This window comes from Leopardus geoffroyi, chromosome B3 (genome assembly GCF_018350155.1).
Source record: "Leopardus geoffroyi isolate Oge1 chromosome B3, O.geoffroyi_Oge1_pat1.0, whole genome shotgun sequence".
NCBI lineage: Eukaryota > Metazoa > Chordata > Mammalia > Carnivora > Felidae > Leopardus > Leopardus geoffroyi.
In genome coordinates, this window is record NC_059337.1 from 114,167,114 (window position 1) to 114,186,277 (window position 19,164).

At 39.8% G+C, this 19,164-nt stretch overlaps 1 protein-coding gene and 1 long non-coding RNA gene across 9 annotated transcripts in view; one reads left to right on the plus strand and one right to left on the minus strand.

Annotated features, from left to right (window-relative positions):
* RAD51B (RAD51 paralog B) overlaps window positions 1-19,164 on the plus strand; it is a 645,855-nt gene that overhangs the window by 300,822 nt on the left and 325,869 nt on the right. The window lies entirely within an intron of this gene.
* LOC123584036 lies at window positions 6,740-13,559 on the minus strand. Its single transcript, XR_006705128.1, has 2 exons — window positions 12,304-13,559; window positions 6,740-6,907 (listed from the first exon to the last, which is right to left on the minus strand). It is a non-coding gene; the product is annotated as an uncharacterized LOC123584036 (long non-coding RNA).

A 19,164-nucleotide genomic window follows, 5' to 3' on the forward strand; every position in this document is an offset into this window, starting at 1 on the left:
GCCAAAAGAGAAAGGCTGGTATTGTTTTATATGCTTTCTCATTTTAGTTGTATATCACTTTCCATTTTGCAGTGTGCTGAGCTTAGCATATTTTCTTTTTTCTTTTTTGTCACTGTCCCCTCTGCCTCTACTTTCTAGTCTTATGAAGAAATGGGGTTAGCTACTTGACCGTAACCACATGAGGAGTTGGCAGTGGAGAGTGGATTAAGATTTCCATCATCCAAGTAATTGGGCCTGTTTAATCCCAATCCTGCACAAATCCTTCTTGTTAAAAGTTTGAAGTTTTAATTTTATCTTCTTCAAGTCAACAAAGGAGTTTTCAGGCTGCATCTGGAGAGTTGTGACTTCTTCCTAGTTCTGGCCCATAGCTGGCATATTTGAAATTGGCAGAATGTACGGTCAGGAGAGGAGGGAGATCTCAGTAAAGCACCACAAAAATTCCACTCCCCCCTCCCCAGCATACCCATTTCATTGCCCCAATTTTGTATGGCTGGCAACTGATGATGTTTGGGTTGTAAAAAAAAAATCATTTTGCCCCACTTTTTTAGGCAGACTGAAGACAGGATTGAGGTCAGAACTAGAGCAAAGTATTTGGTTTTGTTGAAGAGGCTGAAATAAGAACCACTTTGGAGGAGATGTGTAGATAAAAGTGTTGCTGTGGTCTGAATCACCAGATGCTTGCTTGTAGAAGTTGGAGTGTGGGAGTGTGTTTCTCTATTGGCATTTTGACACAGAGGCAGGTGAGATCAATGCCACCTTTCTGCAAAGTACTCTAAAACCCCTTCTTCCTTCATTAATATTTTTCCTTTGAAGATAAAGGAGCTGCCTTTAGTATGTGTTAGCATTCCTTTCACAGTTAAATTACTGTTTAGTGGTATGTGATTTCTTTGTTACACTAGAATGTGGTAGATACTCTTCATATATAAGCCCTGGATTTCAGGCTTTGTTTTTAGGATGAAGCTCTATTATCTTTTCTTTTTTCTTTTTTGGCAAGAACCTGTTAGGGGATAAGACACATTTCATGAGGCAAATTAAAAATAAATATTTAAATTCAATTTTTTTCCCTTTATCTAAAAAGTTCAAAGCACTTATGGCCATTATTGCTCTCAGGTCAATCCTCTGAGACAAATTTATTTATTTTTGACCTACAGATAAGAAATCAAAGTACACATTATTAAAGGCATAGTCTCACATGATTTATACTTATTAGGTTCTCAGTAAACGTTTGGAATGTATTGAACAGTAAGTTTCTTTCTGATAGTAGTCTAGAGCAATGCTTTACAATTTTTCTTATGTTATAGGACGCTAGAAATTGATACTACTTATATGGCACATGGAATAGGTCTTTTTGAGGAACATCTCTAGTAATAACATAATGTAGAAAGTTGTAAATCTTGAAAAATGTTATGCTACAATGTATCTGTTGAGAGTAATGCTGCCACAGAGCTCATGGGTTCGACTGCTAGTCTGTGCTAGTAAACAGACAGTGTAGGAGTATCATGCCTACTATGATGCTGGAGATTCGAATGGCTTAGAAGGAGACACAAACACTAGGATTCCAGCCAGTTCACATCTTAAAGTCTTTCAAGTCAATTGGTTCTTGTACAAATGGTACAAGGTACATGTATGCATATGCTGAGGGTGGGGTGTGCTTTATACTCCACCCTTATTCCTACCTGGTACTCCGTGACTAGAGTTGGTCTGTGGCAACAACAGCTTCTCAGTTCTGAAGAACATCTGTGGGCCAGAGCATTGCCTAACTCAAGTACTCATCCCAACAGTCAAGGAGAGAAGTTTTATCACTTGCCACCTTGAGATACCCCAACTTTGGGTGGATTCGGGAGCGTAGCCTACAGTTTTAGAACATTTAGTTTGATGGAGTACTGAATGTTTGAGACCTCCATCTTCTTCATCTTTCTTTTGGCCTTGTGTGGTATTTTGCCCAGACTTGTTTATCCTGCAGCAGGAGAGAGTTGTACCGTGAGCAAGGGCCAGCTGGAGGAGTATTCTTTGTAAAGAAAGTACTTGACCTTGATATGGAAGATATCAGCATGATGATGATTATGCTTTCCAACATTTCAGGCACTATTCCAAGATCATATAGTGAATCCTTACAACATCTCTATGTATGAGGTAACTACTATCATTATCCCCATTTTATGAATAAGGAAACTGAGGCAAAGAGGCCCAGTAACTTTTCCAAGGTGATATGAGTAATACATTGCAGAGCCAGAATGCAAAGCTAGAATGTCTGGCTCCAGAGCCTGTGGCCTTGCTTTCCTTCTCCTCTAAGTAGGGATGGGGAAAAGCACCTTAGGGAGCAGATTCATGGAATACAGTGGTCCTAGTGGCTGGGTGAGCCCTATTCTGAATTATACTTGAAGAGGTACAGAAAAGAGATGGGGGAATGTGTGAAAACAGTTTCTGTGGGTGGAAGCAGCCATACTGGCTGCCATGGCAAGCCATGTTGGAGCCTGCCTGGCGACTGCAGCAAGACTTCCTTCTTTACAGGTTGGGGGCACTAAAACGGGGAACTGGAAAGACAGGCTGGCATCACCTACTTGAGGCAGGTGAAGAAAGGGAAACATACAGTAGAGGCATTGGTATTTTGTGGTTAGATGAGGACATGGCCTAATGCGAAAAGTCACTCATTAGTTACATCAACGTTTGGATGCTCTTTGACAGAGCTATAGGAGTGATTTGAGGGTGGGTTTTGGTCTTGACCCTATGCCACAGTAAACAAAATGAAACTCTCCTTGAGCTAAAGGTAATGGAGATGAAAGTGTGTTTACATAGATGAGCAGTGGGATTTATCCAGTGACTCTGGAAGGTAATCCCAGGGTTCAGTGCTCCATGAATACCATGCCGTGTTCTTAAGCTGGTAAATTACTGTGAGCTTTTATGAGAATGGATTGTGGGAAGCATCTAGATGAAATTCAGCCTGTTTCACCTTGAGTCCAGGGCCCACTAATGCACTCCAGGTGTGCAGGCTGCCCAGGCTTTCTGCCTTGGAAGCCTCAAAAAAGAACTTTCATCCCAAAAGGGAAGCTTTGAAGAATACCAAGGATCTTTCTATCTTTTCTTGTTTTTTGTATTCTTTCTGCCCACATTTGGTAATTGGAGATATTTGTGGTGTTAAAGCCAGACTTGTTCCTTCTCAGCCTGCCCCTCCAACAGTGAAATTTTAAGCCTGTGGCTTCAATTGTGCACAGCAGTGATTTCTCTGCAGTGTCCCTCAGATGTAAAAGGAGAATGGCTGAAATACTAGAAAGGGGGATGTAGGAAATCACCAAACGACAATTTTCCACGTCTATAGATCCTTTCATCTGAGGGCAAAAGAAGCTAGAGAGGGTGCCCTCCAAAAAGATTGAGGGGGGTGCACAATTTAAAACTCTCTGGTTATGGGCTAAGGAACTAAAGATCAAAGCACTGTGTCCTCAGAATTACACAGTGAGTCACTGGAAAAACTCTGAGTAAAAGTCAGGCATCCTGTTCTCCAATCTTACATGGCTAATAAGTACAATTGGCTTTAAATAGTGCATTTATTTTTTTTTATTTAGATCCAATAGTATCTTAAAGAATATAATTATGTGCGCATTATAGATTAAGATTTTCAAGCCCTAGAGCATTATGAGCTATTTTGCCATGATGATAAAGTGGGTGAGGTGAAAAGGTGCTTGAGAAGCCCTCATGTCTGTTGTGTGGTCCCTATGCTTCCAAGGCATATCGGCCTCCCTAAAAAAACCACTGCCATTATTCAGGCCGTCTTGTGGCTTCCATTTAAAAGTTCTCCTTTAAGAGAGATTTTTCCAAAGCTAAATTAACAGCTAGCTATGAGGTGCACTGGGTAAGTCTGTGATTTACTTTTTTCCAATTTTGACTGCTGTAAGCATTTCAGTCTGTTGCCCACTAGTTCAGATCAACATACGGGTTTTAACTTTATCTCCAATGTAATGATTTAACATAATACAGACTAATGTGTTTGCAGGGTTGAGGGCAGTAGAATTTGCTTGAACAGGAAATATGTAAGTTCTGTAAATGTTTTAATGTTCCCTTCAATTTGGGCTCTTTTTCTTTTCTTCTTATTTTTTAATGTTTATTTCTGAGAGAGAGAGAGAGAGAGAGAGAGAGAGAGAATGCACAAGTGGGGGAGTAGAGAGCGAGGGAGACATACACTCTAAAGCAGTCTCCAGGCTCTGAGATGTCAGCACAGAGCTCGATGTGGAGCTTGAATCCATGAATGGTGGGATCATGACCTGAGCCTAAGTTGGTCGCTTAACCAACTGAGACACCCAGGCATCCCTAGATTCCTTTTCATATGTCCTCTTGATATATGCCAGTTTCTGATCATGGGTGACCTGACTTGAAGGTCAGATGACTTGAAATTCAGATGGTTAAATTGTGTGTGTGTGTGCACATGTGCACACACACATGGTGTTCATATAGTAAAGGAGAGTCAGAGTTGTCAATCTTCTCACCACCTGCCAGAAGCTGGAACAAACATCCACTGCAGAGAGGAGTTCCGAGGCACCTTCCCTAAGCATGTTCTAAGAAGTCACCTCCCAGGGAAAAATTTGAGGCATCTTTCTCTTCACTTCCTAGAAAATTAAGGGGCATTGACTCTCTGGGACTGTTACCTAGAGAGGTGAGACACAGGACAGTCACCTTAGGGGCCATCCAATAAGTATATTAGGGTCAAGGAAGCTTTTGCAAATCTTTTGAAATGTGTGTAAATATCAATAACAAGGCTGTAGTGAAATGAACATGAGATTTGCAGTAAGACAAACTAGGGCTTAATGTTGGCCCCACCACTTTCTAGATGTGTAAGCTTAGATTGATGACTTAATTGGCATGACCCTCAGTTTTCTCCTTTGAAAAAATGAGGATTGAGGTGCCTGGGTGGCTCAGTTGGTTGAGCATCTGACTTCGGCTCAGGCTATGATCTCACAGCTCGTGAGTTCGAGCCCCGTGTCAGGCTCTATGCTGACACCTTGGAGCCTGGAGCCTGCTTCAGATTCTGTGCCTCCCTCTCTCTGCCCCAACCCACTCGCATTCTGTCTCTGTCTCTCTCAAAAATAAACAAACATTAAAAAAAAGAAAAAATGAGGATAGTAATAACTATCACACGGATTTGTCGTGAGGACTAACTAAGAATATATATATGAAGTTTCTAGGATATAGACTTTGAATAAATGTTAGTTTTACTTTCCCTCTGTCTTAACCACCTGATTGGGTTTTTTTTATATTAAGCATAATTTATTGTCAAATTTATTTGCATACATTACCCAGTGCTCATCCCATCAGGTACTCTCCTCGATGCCCGTCACCCACTTTTCCCTCTCCCCCACCCCCCATCAACTCTGTTTGTTCTCAGTATTTAAGAGTCTCTTATGGTTTGCCTCCCTCCCTCTCTGTAACTTCCCCTCCCCCTTTCCTTCCCCCATGGTCTTCTGTTAAGTTTCTCAGGATCCACATATGAGTGAAAACATATGGTATCTTTTTTTCTCTGCCTGACTTATTTCACTTAGCATAATACCCTCCAGTTCCATCCACATTGCTACAAATGGCCAGATTTCATTCTTTCTCATTGCCAAGTAGTATCCCATTGTATATATAAACCACATCTTCTTTATCCATTCGTCAGTTGATGGACATTTAGGCTCTTTCCATAATTTGGCTATTGTTGAAAGTGCTGCTATAAACATTGGGGTACAAGTGCCCCTATGCATCAGCACTCCTGTATCCCTTCGGTAAATTCCTAGCAGTGCTATTCCTGGGTCATAGGGGAGATCTATTTTTTTTAATTTATTTTTTTTAACATTTATTTGTTATTGAGAGACAGAGCACAATCATGGGAGGGGCAGAGAGAGGAGGAGACACAGAATCTGAAGCAGGCTCCAGGCTCTGAGCTGTCAGCACAGAGCCCGACGTGGGGCTTGAATTCACAAATCGTGAGATCATGACCTGAGCTGAAGTTGGACGCCCAACTGACTGAGCCACCCAGGCACCCCAGGGTAGATCTATTTTTAATTTTTTGAGGAATCTCCACACTGTTTCCCAAGGCGGCTGTACCAGTTTGCATTCCCACCAACAGTGCAAGAGGGTTCCCGTTTATCCATATCCTCTTCAGCATCTAGAGTCACCTGATTGTATCCTCACTTGGCTAAGAGTAGGGAAAGAAGAAAGCTCTTTTGTGTCTCTCCCTATAAGGTACTAATCAGATCACGAACGCTCCACCCTCATGACTTAATTACCTTGCAAAGGCCCCATCTTTGAATACCATTACATTGGGGATTAGGGCTTCAAATTGTGAATTTGGGGGATAACACATTTAATTCATAACATGCCTCTCCCTTTTGCATATCTGATTTGGAAAATCTATATGCTCTAATTTGTGTTTTTTTTCTCTATAAAACATTATCAAAGTCTTCTCAAAACTTGAATGGACGTTTGGATTTTGTTGAATCTTTTCATGATTTGCCTTTAACACATGTATGATTCCATCTGTCATTTGATTTTCTTAGCCTATGTGAAATTCAGAATAAGAGTTCACTGACAGAAAGTAATTCAGCATGCTGAATTTGCATATCAAAGCCTGGTCAGCAGGTATGGCCCTAGACTGAGGAAGATAGGCAATCCATGACTACGTTGGAGTCTGGCCTTGCCCACATGGACTGGTTGATTCATCACCTGTCAGGGAGACTGTAACACTAATTACTGTAATACATAAACCCCCAAATTTCAATGATGTAATAAGTACAAATTTATTTTTTCCTTACATCAAGTTTAATCAGATGTTCTTGATTGATCGGAAGCTCTTCTGCAAGCAGAATTGTTTTCCATCATGTGGTTCCTTCTATCTTGTGGCTTTACCATTTTCAACAGATTCATGACTTCCAGAGTCACCCTGTAAGAAGAAAGCGTGATGGATTATGAATCGGGAGGTTTTTAGGAGCAAGTCTGAAAGTGTCTCAGATCATTCTCATTGATATTCCATTGACTAGGACTTACATGGCCATACTGAACTGCAGGGATAGCTAGAAAATGTGATATAGCTGTGTGTCCAAGAAGAAGAGGAAATAGGTTTAGTGATCAGCCAGCAATCTCTGACAAATGTCATCCTTCCAGACTTACATTTCTTTTCTTTCTTTGACTGACCCTTGTTCCAATGTATGACATATTGATTTGTGATTTTAATTCTAGTTTGGCTAACTCCTTTTTTATGAGATTTTGATTTACTTAACTTGCCCTCATCTGATAGCCTTTTGACTCAGATTCTTGACCCTGTCTTCTAGCCATTTTTCATTCAGAGAAGATTAGAGTTAGAACATTTTAGAGATCACTGAGTTTGACAGTGGTTTTTATACTAGAGGTACTAATTTCCAAAAACCATTGTAAGCTCACTTAGTACATCTAAACAAAACATGAATATATCAAAATCTGTGTTTCTAGGGCTTTCTTCTTTATAATGCTTGGACATTTTGAAAGAGGAAGAGGTTAGTAAGAAGGAAGGTATGATGAAAAGTGTTCATGGATGTTAGCCCTTGCTTTGACTCTCATTAGCCATGTGAAAATTTTCTTTTTTTTTTATTTTTTATTTTTTTAATGTTTATTTATTTGTGAGAAACAGAATGTGAGTGGGGGAGATGCAGAGAGAGAGTGAGACAAAGAATCTGAAGCAGGCTCCAGGCTCTGAGCTGTCAGCACAGAGCCTGACACGGGGCTCAAACTCACAAACGGTGAGATCCTGAGCTGAAGTTGGAGACTCAACCGACTGAGCCACACAGGCACCCTGAAAATTTTCTCATCTTCTAATGGGCTTAATGGAATACAGAGAAGAAATATTGGAAACTTATACAACCAAAGAGCAATGTTATCTCTGGTGGTGAGATTATGAATAATTTTTGGCTTGGTTTGGTTTTCTATTTTTTTCTGTTTTTTATTTTCCTCCAAATTTTATGCAGTGGCAATGTGTTCATTTTGTATTTACTTCCCCTCCCAAGCCCAGTATCTCTTAAGATGTAAAACTCATGAAGAGCAAAAAGGATGGAGATTGTTACCAGCCCCAACTACCTCACAAAGTTATTATGAGAATCACATGAAACAATGTAGAAGAGTGTACTTTGAAAAATGAATAATAACTAATAAGGTAATGCTGGCAGGTTATTGCCAGCAGGGTAGATTTAGCCTTAAAAAATTTAGAGTTTCTGTGTAGGGGCAGTAGGAATGCACGCAGAAATCCTGAATCTCTTGAATTCACCATTTGGGTTTGCTGCTCCTCCAAGAGGAGGAAATTCCACAGGCCCAAAATGCATATTTGTTCTCACAAAGACAAAAATGGAAGATTATTTGTGGCTGGTATAGACTGACCATAAATTAATCAGCCTTCAGATCATCATTTAATCAAAAAAAGTTTTTTAAGTGTTTATTTTTGAGAGAGAGAGAGAGACACAGACAGAGCAGGAGTGGGGGAGGGACAGAGAGAGAAGGAGACACAGAATCCCAAGCAGGCTCCAGGCTCTGAGCTATCAGCACAGAGCCTGATATGGGGCTCACACCCATGAACCATGAGATCATGACCTGAGCTGAAGTCAGACACTTAACTGACTAAGCCACCCAGGCGCCCCTCAGATCATCATTTTAAAGTCCACAGAGTTGGGGCGCCTGGGTGGCGCAGTCGGTTAAGCGTCCGACTTCAGCCAGGTCACGATCTCGCGGTCCGTGAGTTCGAGCCCCGCGTTGGGCTCTGGGCTGATGGCTCAGAGCCTGGAGCCTGTTTCTGATTCTGTGTCTCCCTCTCTCTCTGTGCTCTCTTCGTGCTCTGTCTCTCTCTGTCCCAAAAATAAATAAACGTTGAAAAAAAAAAAATTAAAGTCCACAGAGAAAAAATTATGTTAGCAAGGAATTACACCATGTTCTTGAATAACCTGAGGAGACAGAGTAGAAGAAGGCAGATAGATGACAATTGCCTGCCCGCTAATCTGAAGACTCTCCTATTGATATGTCATGCTGACCACATAGAAATGTGATGAACCTTGGGGCGCCTGGGTGGCGCAGTCGGTTAAGCCTCTGACTTCAGCCAGGTCACGATCTCGTGGTCCGTGAGTTCGAGCCCCGCGTCAGGCTCTGGGCTGATGGCTCAGAGCCTGGAGCCTGCTTCCGATTCTGTGTCTCCCTCTCTCTCTGCCCCTCCCCCGTTCATGCTGTGTCTCTCTCTGTCCCAAAAATAAATAAATGTTGAAAAAAAAATTAAAAAAAAAAAAAAAGAAATGTGATGAACCTGCTTGTTGGTGGTGAATCTCACATGGAAACTCTTAGTTCACTTATCAGGCTTCCCTCAACTTTTGTGATTATAGGCCACCACCGAAAGGTTTTATTTAAATTAAATTGATCTTTCATGCATTTTTCTGTCTGTAAAAGTAATACATACTTATAAAATTTAGACCTTTAAGAGATATATTATGGAGAAAAAGAAAAAGCCTCCCATAATCTTAGACTTAACTACTGATAGCATGGTTCTTTTTTTATATTTCTTCAAAATTTTTCCATGCATATATGAACATGTTTACTATTCATTGTCCTAACAAAAATGTGTTTCTATGCCATATACAGTTTCGCACAATTTTCTCATATTACATCTTGGACATATTTTACAGGAGGATTTTGATACCAGTTTTCTTTTCTTATATTCCTTCAGAACCCCTTAGACCCTGATTTGGATGGTAAATACCTTACAAAGTTAATAAAGAAGGGAGCTGGAGGGCGACTTTTGATGTTGTTTTCCTTTAAGCAAGAGATTTTTAGGTTTGGCCATATTGGCCAATCTATTACTTGTGATCGTTGTATTAATAGTGTGAATCCTGAAGTAATGATTTCAGGAAAGCAATTTTTTTTTCCACCCTGTCATTCTTTCCAGCAATGAGCTTGTGAAAACTAACTGAATTTAGAGGTGATGTTGCTTTGCTCTGGAAAGAAGGAATGAGTGAGTTATTTACCTAGAAACAAACCTAATCTAGTCACTAGAGAGAGAATTTAAGTTCATTATCTTGTTATGTGGGATTTTCTTGGTCCATCTCTCTAGCCTCAACTCCCAGCACCCCATCCCATGTACATATGCTTCAGACACGTTGTATTTCTTGCTGTTCCTCACCTTTGTGTTTTTGCATTGATTTACCCTCTACTGGGTTACTGTTTGCTAGCCTCTTTGCTAGGTGAGGCTTTCATGTTCATTAGCTCTTTGGTCCAGTTTTGCTAGACTCCCTAGACAAAGAAAGAAACCGCCTTTTCCTCTTCTCTGCTTCTCTATTATGATGGTTCAGATGCTATAGTATAATTTGCCTTATGTGTCTTCACCCTTTTGATTTTTTTTTATCGTGGCATAATTTATACACAATAAAGTGCACAAATCTTAAGTATACAGTTGATGAATTTGCCATGTCTGAATTTGTACCTGGACTGTGAGCTTTCAGAGTTTTGGAACCATATTTTATTCATTCTTACGGCTCCAGAGATACTTAGTAGTGCCTGAATGAATGAGCGACCACAATAATTTCCTCAGTCTGTCTAGTGTCGATTCCTTTATGGGAAAGGGAATTTAAAGTTTGTTTCTTGTAGGAGTGTGGAACCAGTTGTATTTGTTCACCTCCTTGCTATTAGCCCTAAAAGAGATACAGCCTGAATTATTATTGATTTCCTCAGGGGCGATTATGGATCTATGAATAAAAACAAGTTTCATCCATTTTTCTACCCATTTGATAAAGTTATATGAGAAACTATAAATCTTAAAAAAAAGAAACTATAAATCTTAAGACTTGAAGTAGACAGAAAAGAGATGTAGTTAACATCAAACTGCCTTTTTCTTACAATTTGTTCCTAATAGAAAAAAAAGCAACAAATCCCTCCCTTAAATTCCTAAATCTAGGTTTAAGTTGCTTAAGAACTGGAATGACATTTAATTTCAAAATTACTTCTCCCATTAAGAGTTGCTGACATACTAAAGGAAATGGTATTTATGCATTTTTTAAAGCTAGATGTCAGAAAACTTAGAGTAATTTGATTTAACAAAAGGGTTTAGTAGTCTTCCTTGAAAGATGATCCTGAATCAATCCCTTTAATTTATATTAGGCTCTCCAAGGAAATAAACAAACTTCCCTATTTAAAATGAGGCTGGTCTAGTTACCTTCTCTGTGCTAGAAAATCCAGGCTGAAATATCAGTACCTTGCTCTAATTCAGATTTTAAACTTTTTTTTTGTAAATTTATATAACAGTTTATTTTACACTTTTATTTACATTTTTACCTAAGCTCATTCAGATTTCATAATTTTTCTATGAGGAAAACATTAACTCTGTTGCAGGTGGGAAAACAGATTAACTCTTTTTTTGAAAGGTATATATAGAAATAGGCAATATGTAGCACCAAATGGACCTGCTTTTTTCACTATCCTTAGTGACCTAGATGGCCTTATCCTTTCTCTGCCTGTCTTAGTATTCTTATACTACTACCCTTATTCTATTAATTAATTAATCTGCTCATTCATTCACATAATCAGTCATTGTTGATGCCAATTATGTACAAGGCACTCCATACTCTGGGGATACAAAGATGACAAGTTCAGATTAAAATTTTATCTCTGCTGTCTGTTCTTAAGAAATTATTTTTTATTCTCTGTGGTTCATTGGCTCAAGTTAATGAGTACCCATTTAGGATTTATTCTGTACTCAGTACTGTTCAAGATCGTAATCAAAATCTCTCTAGAAACTAGCAATTCATCCCATTGATTTAAATAGTGACTAACGAATTTTCAGTTCTTTGTGTGGTTAATGTTATACGTTTCATTAGTAATAATGAAATGGAAGATCTAAGCGAACTCCTTTTTCCTGGGAAACATGTATCTTCCTAGTTCCCAATATTAATTGTCTAAATACTTATAGTTAATGCTGTATCACTGCAGGGCTTTTAAAGAAACAATATCCTTTTTCAAATTGTTACTGTAAATTCACAAAGAATGTATTTATGTTAAATGTTATTGTTCATTTTTGGAGGAATTGAGTGGTTTGTTGGCAGAGTTGGGAGTAGAAATGTGATTGCTTAAATCTTACATTGTGTTAAGATATGGACTAGCGACAAACAGACAAAAATTAATCATATGTGCTTTGGTCATGGATCTGCTTTATGGAAACTTGAATTTTTGTGTAACGGCTTGAAACCATTACCTGATCAGGCCAGTTAATAGGACAACCCAATAAAAGGTATGGGAGGTTCTATCGTAAGAAACTAGGTATTAAGTGATATGATTACTTACCAATTGAAGTGAGAAAAGTCAGGCTCTTCCTTTAGTTTTCATCTATTATGGTCATGGGGAAAGTAGTTTTTAGAATTAGGTCCTGAACCCATCTAATTAACTAAGACTGGAGGGACACTGGCAGCTTCTCAGAGGATAGTTAATGGAGCAAAGGGATAATGGAAGATCCTTTCTTCCTTGTCTTCGGTGGTCTCTCTTTTGAGAGCCCATATCTTCCTCAGGAATAGCTTCCCATACTCAGAGAAAACTCAGATTGCTTTGGTCGGAGCCTATAAATCAAGAGGTAAAGACTTTCCTGCTCTCCTTAAGAGAGTTCTGCCCTCAGTAGAGGGCAGAGAAATAGTGTATGTCATTAATCACTCGAGAATTGTTTACCATGTTAATCTAAAGGGCACTTGCCCATGGCAGGCAGTAAAGTTACCTTAGTTGTTTAAGAATAACCTGAGTGGTTTACTCAGAGGGTTTGCAAATGTTTGGACATTATTCAAGAGTTGCCCTAGACTGACCAATTAGCTTTATTTTTCACTGCTCTTCTCGGATTTATCTTTATACCATCCAATTGCATTGAGAGGAGCAAGGGTTCCCAAAACTGCAGCGTTACTGACTTTCCAGCCATGTGACATAGCTTTTCAGACACCGAGTTAAATTTCAACCCAGACATCTCTCTTCAATTCAGGTCACCTACAGGCCAGACAAAACCAAGGTCATGTGTTGAACCAATGTAAGGAGTTTTGTTAGTTGCAATAACTATAATGTTATTCACTATTTGAAATACTATACCATGGTTAATCATAAGTTGCAGCTGTTGTGTCCTTTTATTTATGAGCCCTTAATCAAGAGGACACAGCAAGGGCCACTGTTTGAAAGGAGCCTTTCATGAGGTCTTCCTTTTGGATGCTCTCCCCCTTTCATTGTGAAAAGAAGAGGACTTCGTGTTGACTTGCAAAAGTTATTGAATATTATATATTGACCTCTCTGAAAACAGATATTTCTATTCCAAATTGAAATGATCAAATTGTAATCTTTATGTTTCAGCTAATGACAACAGAAACAGTAGGCCAGTGCTCTCCAGACAATTTCTTTCAGTTGGCCCCAAACATGATTAGTTCTTAAATGTCAGCCACCAAATGTTATATATTGTCTCTCTGAAAACAGATTTTGCTATCCAGAATTCAGAGTGTCTGTTTTTAACCATATGTTTCCACTATTGGTAATGTAAACAGCCCAGATGTCACCAGACAGCTCTTTTTCCTGCCCTCCACCAACCTGATGGATGCGACTTTAAACGTCAGTCTCTCTCTTTCTCTCTTTTTGTTTGCTTTTATATCCTTACCTTATTTTGTGAGAATACATCTTGTGATTTACCCTTGTTGGAAGGGGGAGTCAGATCCAGGAATTTGGATAGAATCATTTTATGAACAAATTTTGGAATAGATTGCTTATACAAATGGATTTTTTAAACCTAAGAATATAGTAATAAGTTATGTGTTCAGATTTGTTGATTCGTCAGCTTCATCCTGCCCTGGGTTTGTAACACTAAAACTGGGACAGCTGCTTTTCTTTGAGGCTCTCAAAAATGTTTCCAGACTTTCAAATTGCATTTCCCTTTTACTGATAGCTTTTTCGTGGATTTCACTCAGGTGAACTTTTACTCTTCATTTGATGATCTCTTGGCGAGTCTTTTGCTCCAGCCATTTAGATTTCATGTGGCTCCCTGAATACAGCATGCTTTTACACATCTGTGTGGCTTGAACTATGCTCTTACCTCAGCTTGGTGTTCTTCTCTCATTTCCTGCAACGCTTGGCATCTCTCAAGGCAAGGCTCAGACGCTTCTGCCATCATTGAATTTTGCCCCTGCTTTCCAGTTTGACTTGAAGGCTGCTCCCTTGTACTGCTCTCTTTGACCTATAATTGGAGCACTTAGTTCACTCTACCTTATGTTTTAATTGATTTTGGTACATTTCCCTCCTTTATGAGAGGCAAACTTTGAGAACTAGGAGCATATCTGTAAGCAGCATCCAGATGATCGGCCGGTGCAAAGTTGCATGCATTTGCTGTTTTCTCAGCAATATCTGGAAACGGGGCTATTTAGAGTTCTCAGAACTGCTGCGAGACAACAGCTAAGAGACTGATAGCAAAACACTTGGTAAAACTCAAAATGTGCTCTTTAAAATAGTCAATACTGTCTGCCAAATGAATACCTCAAGTTTTCAGTGACGTGATGTAACCCATCATTTGCATTTTTCTGATACCCAGAACTCAAGAGAGATAGTTGGCCAGAATAAAAGGTGATCTCTGCCTCTAGTCTGTTTTGACCAAGTGCATTTCTGACTGAATGTGTTTGTTCAGGCCTCCTTCAAAGTTCTTAACCCTGGGCCTCCTCTCTGCTTACACCTACCCTTTCAGTGTTCTTTTTGTGTGGGATGGCGTGTTGGCTGTAAGAGATGGTAGAGATCATACGCATCACACCAGTGATAGTCTGTCTCAGTGTGATCACACGCAGTGAATAATTTATTACCAGGAACCTCGGGTGGGGCAGGGGGAGGGGGGTGCGGTGAACAGCATGGGACATGAAAACAAACAAACAAGCTAAGAGGCCTGTCTGGGACCAAAGGAACAGAGTTACTGGATTTGTTTAAAGAATTAAGCTTATGAGCTACACTTTCCCCTTTGCAGCACAGATAAAAATCTTTGCTTGAGGAACATTTCAACATCACAGCTGCAAGTATAATTTACAATGGAAAATGTTTTTCATTTTGGAAAGAGGCGATTGCTATTTTGTAATGGAAGACGGAGACGGCTGGAGATAAAACTTGCATGCAAGACCAACACAGCTTGAGGAAGGGAGCAGAGTCTAGTTCAACAGCCTCTAAATCAGCAAATCTCCATGTTATTCTTACTGGCAGTCCAGTCAAGAAATATTAAGTGTCTAGTGTGCTCAGGACTGCTAAGCATCATGGACAGTACAGTAAAAGTAGAAGACACAGTGTCTGCCCCTGAGGGAGTGGAAGTTTAATAGAAGAAGGCTCATATATACCAGGATCAACAAAGAATGATGTTAGGCAGAGTGTCACCAAAGTGCCACAGGACTGCCTACAAACTGGAAGGCCAGGAACTATTATTTTGAGAGAGAGAGAGATAGAGAGAGAGAGCGCATGTGCACGTGGGGGAGGGGCAGAGAGAAGAAGCAGGTAGAGAGAGAATCCCAAGCAGGCTCCATGCTGTCAGCACAGAGCCCCACACCGAGCTCCATCTCACAAACCACGAGATCATGACCTGAGCCGAAATCAAGAGTCAGTCACTTAACTAGCTGAGGCTTTTAATTAATAAGTGGAGCTTTATAATGCAAATCTATCCCAAGTTGATTTGCTCTTCCTTGACTGTAAGAAATCTAGGACATGTCATGTTCTTGTTAAGACTAACTACTTTTTCACTTTTATTTTAATCCACTCATTAACCCATTGAACATGTAATTCCTGAGCACGTACTACATGGCAGTTGCTGTGACTGTGCCTGGGACTCTCTGGTTGAAGAAGATATGGACCGTATCTAAAAAGCTCTTGTGAGCACTGAAGAAACCAAGGAGGGAGAAGCAGTTTTTACTGTTTTAAATAAGTTAGATTATGTTTTATAGTTAAATATGAAGAAAATTACAATTTTAGCTAGATTTACTGTGCCATCATCATTTTCTCATTTGTTCATGCATCCATTCATTTTTCTAGTAAAGGTGCCAGAAACCTCGAAATGCAAACATTCATCAGGTCCTTTCAACGTTTATTTATTTTTGGGACAGAGAGAGACAGAGCATGAACGGGGGAGGGGCAGAGAGAGAGGGAGACACAGAATCGGAAACAGGCTCCAGGCTCTGAGCCATCAGCCCAGAGCCTGACGCGGGGCTCGAACTCACGGACCGCGAGATCATGACCTGGCTGAAGTCGGACGCTTAACCGACTGCGCCACCCAGGCGCCCCCATCAGGTCCTTTCAAATGTCTGTCTCCAGGTTATGTGTTGGATCCATCCACTTCTCAACACATTTATCATCCTGATTATTCCATTCACCTCTTAACCGGTCTCCCAGTTTTCACTCCTGATTCCCTCTAATTAGTGGCTTTCAAACTTTTTTCACTGTGACTCACAATAAAAATACATTCATGATACCCCCAGTATACATACATACATGTATCTCTAAGTAAATCTGAAACAAAAGGTTCATGAAGTAATACCTACCTTTACTCTGTAGGATGCAGTTTGGTATTTTTAAAAACTCTAATTTTTTCATCCTCGGCATGATCAACTAAATTTATTTCGTGACACACTACTGCACTGAAATACACTGTTCCAATCCTTTCCTTCCTTTCCTTCCTTCCTTCCTTCCTTCCTTCCTTCCTTCCTTCCTTCCCTTCTTCCATTCATTCCAATATAATTAGCATACTGTATTATATTAGTTTTAGGTGTACAATGTAGCGATTCAACAATACTATACCTTAGTCAGTGCTCATGATTAGTGTACTCTTAATCCCCTTCACCTATTTCCTCCATCCTCCCCTCCCCCCAGCCTCCCCTCTGGCAACCGCCAGTTTATTCTCTACAGCTGAGAGTTTGTTTTTTTGTTTTTCTCTCTGTTTTCTTTGTTTGTTTTGTTTCTTAAATTCCACATATGAGTGAGATCATATGGTATTTGTCTTTCTTGGACTGAGTTGTTTCACTTAGCATTATACCCTCTGGATGTACCCATGTTGTTGCAAAAGGCAAGATTTCATTCTTTTTTTTTTTTTTTATGAGTAATATTCCACTGGGTGTGTATGTATGTGTGTGTGTGTATGTGTGTGGGTGTGTGGGTGTGTGTATGTATGTGTGTATATATATATATACATATATATATATATATATATACACCCCATCTTCTTTATCTATTCATCTATTGATGAACACTTGAGTTGCTTCCATATCTTAGCTATTATAAATAATGCTGCAATAAACATAGGGTGTATATATCTTTGCAGATTAGTGTTTTTATATTTTTTGGGTAAATATCCAGTAGTGGAATTACTGGATTTGTATGTGGTAGTTCTATTTTTAATTTTTAAGGTACTTCCATACTGTTTTCCACAGGGGCTGCACCGGTTTGCATTCCCATTGACAGTGCATGAGAGTTCCTTTTTCTCCACGTCCCTGCCAGCGCTTGTTGTTTGTTCCAGTCTTTTTCAGTGCAGCTGTCAGAGGGATGGTTTCTATCATTTCCCTGCTTAAAATCTTTCTTTGGCTTCCAGTTGCGTTTAGGATTAAATCTGGGAATGATAGCTTGGCCTGCGAGGTCCTGCGTGGTCCTACCTCTGTTTCCACTTCACTTTATTCCACCTCTCAACACCTTTAGACAGATTCTTTCTTCTCCATGGACTAGTCTTCCTTTCTCCAGCTTTCACCTGGCCAACTCCCATTTTCCTTCTTGACTCTGTAAAGATTACTCTCTTAACAAAGTTAGATTTCCCTTAGAACCCCTCATTCTTCTCTTTACTTTTATTCTTTGTATTTATTATAATTTTATATTTATGTGTTTCTTTTTATGACTTTTTGTTGAAGACTGATGGCTCCCACTAGATTGTAAGTTCCAAGATAGGTAAGACCAGGTCTGTTTTGTTTTTGCTGTATTCACAGCATCTAGCACAATCCTAGCACAGTTAGCAAATCTCTTTGAGCACCTACTTTGTGTCAAGCTCTGTGCTTGGTCCTGGGAGTACAAAGGTAAAAAACAAGTTCAACTTCTTTGGCGTGTAGTGTTTCTGAAGATCTGATGTCTAGGGGCACTTGCGTGGCTCTGTTAAGCATCCAACTCTTGATTTTGGTTCAGGTCATGATCTCATGGTACATGAGATTGAGCCACACCTTGGGGTCCCTGCAGATAGCACGGAGTCTGCTTAGGACTCTCTCTCTCCCTCTCCCTCTCCCTCTCTCTCTCTCTCTCTCTGACCCTCTCCCACTTGTGCTGTCTCTTTCTCTCTCTCTCTCTCTCTCTCTCTCCCTCTCTCAAAATAAATAAATAAACTTAAAGATATCTAAAAAGCATAACAGGTTAATAAATACAGTAGAAAGGGTGTTAGAATGCTGGATTTCCTACAAACAATGCTTCCTTTGTTTTGGAAGGAAGGAAGACTTTCCTTGTTTACTCTTAATACAAACTGAAAGAACATAGTGGTATTGTTGAATGATTGAGTACATTTCCCACTTACATGTAGAGAAGGAGGTAAGCAAATGCTAGGTAGGTGCCTTTCATTTTTAATGTTATTGCTGTTTCATTGTGTAGTTCTCAGGTTCAGAATCTAAGGAGCCATTGAGCCCAGCCTCCCACTTAATGCTGGAATACTCATAACATCCCTGGCAGGTTTAGACTTTGAACTCTTCCAATGCTGGAAAAGGAACTATTACACAGAACAGCCGATTCCATTTTGGAGCAATTTGAATTGTTAGAAAAAATTTTTTTAATTTGGGTTATTTTTCTGCCCATTTGTCTGCACTTTGGAGATACAGAGAGAAGTTTGCTCTGTCTCCCACAGAATGACTCCACAGCTATTTGCAGATAGTTAACCCACCCAAGAAGTTCTTTTTTCCCAGTTGAAGCAATCCTAGTTTCTCCAGTTATTCCTCATGTGACATGCTTTCCACCCCCTTTTTCTTCCCGTGACACTCTTGACATGCTCCAGTTTTTCTGTGTATTCTTTAAAACTTGGCACCAAGAATGGAGGCAGGACTCCAACTGTGTCTGGACCATTGTGGAGCATAGGGGGCTATTTTCCCCCCTTATTCTGAGCACCATACTTCTGCTAATCTGGCCTTAAATTAATTGCATTGGATTTTTCAGCAG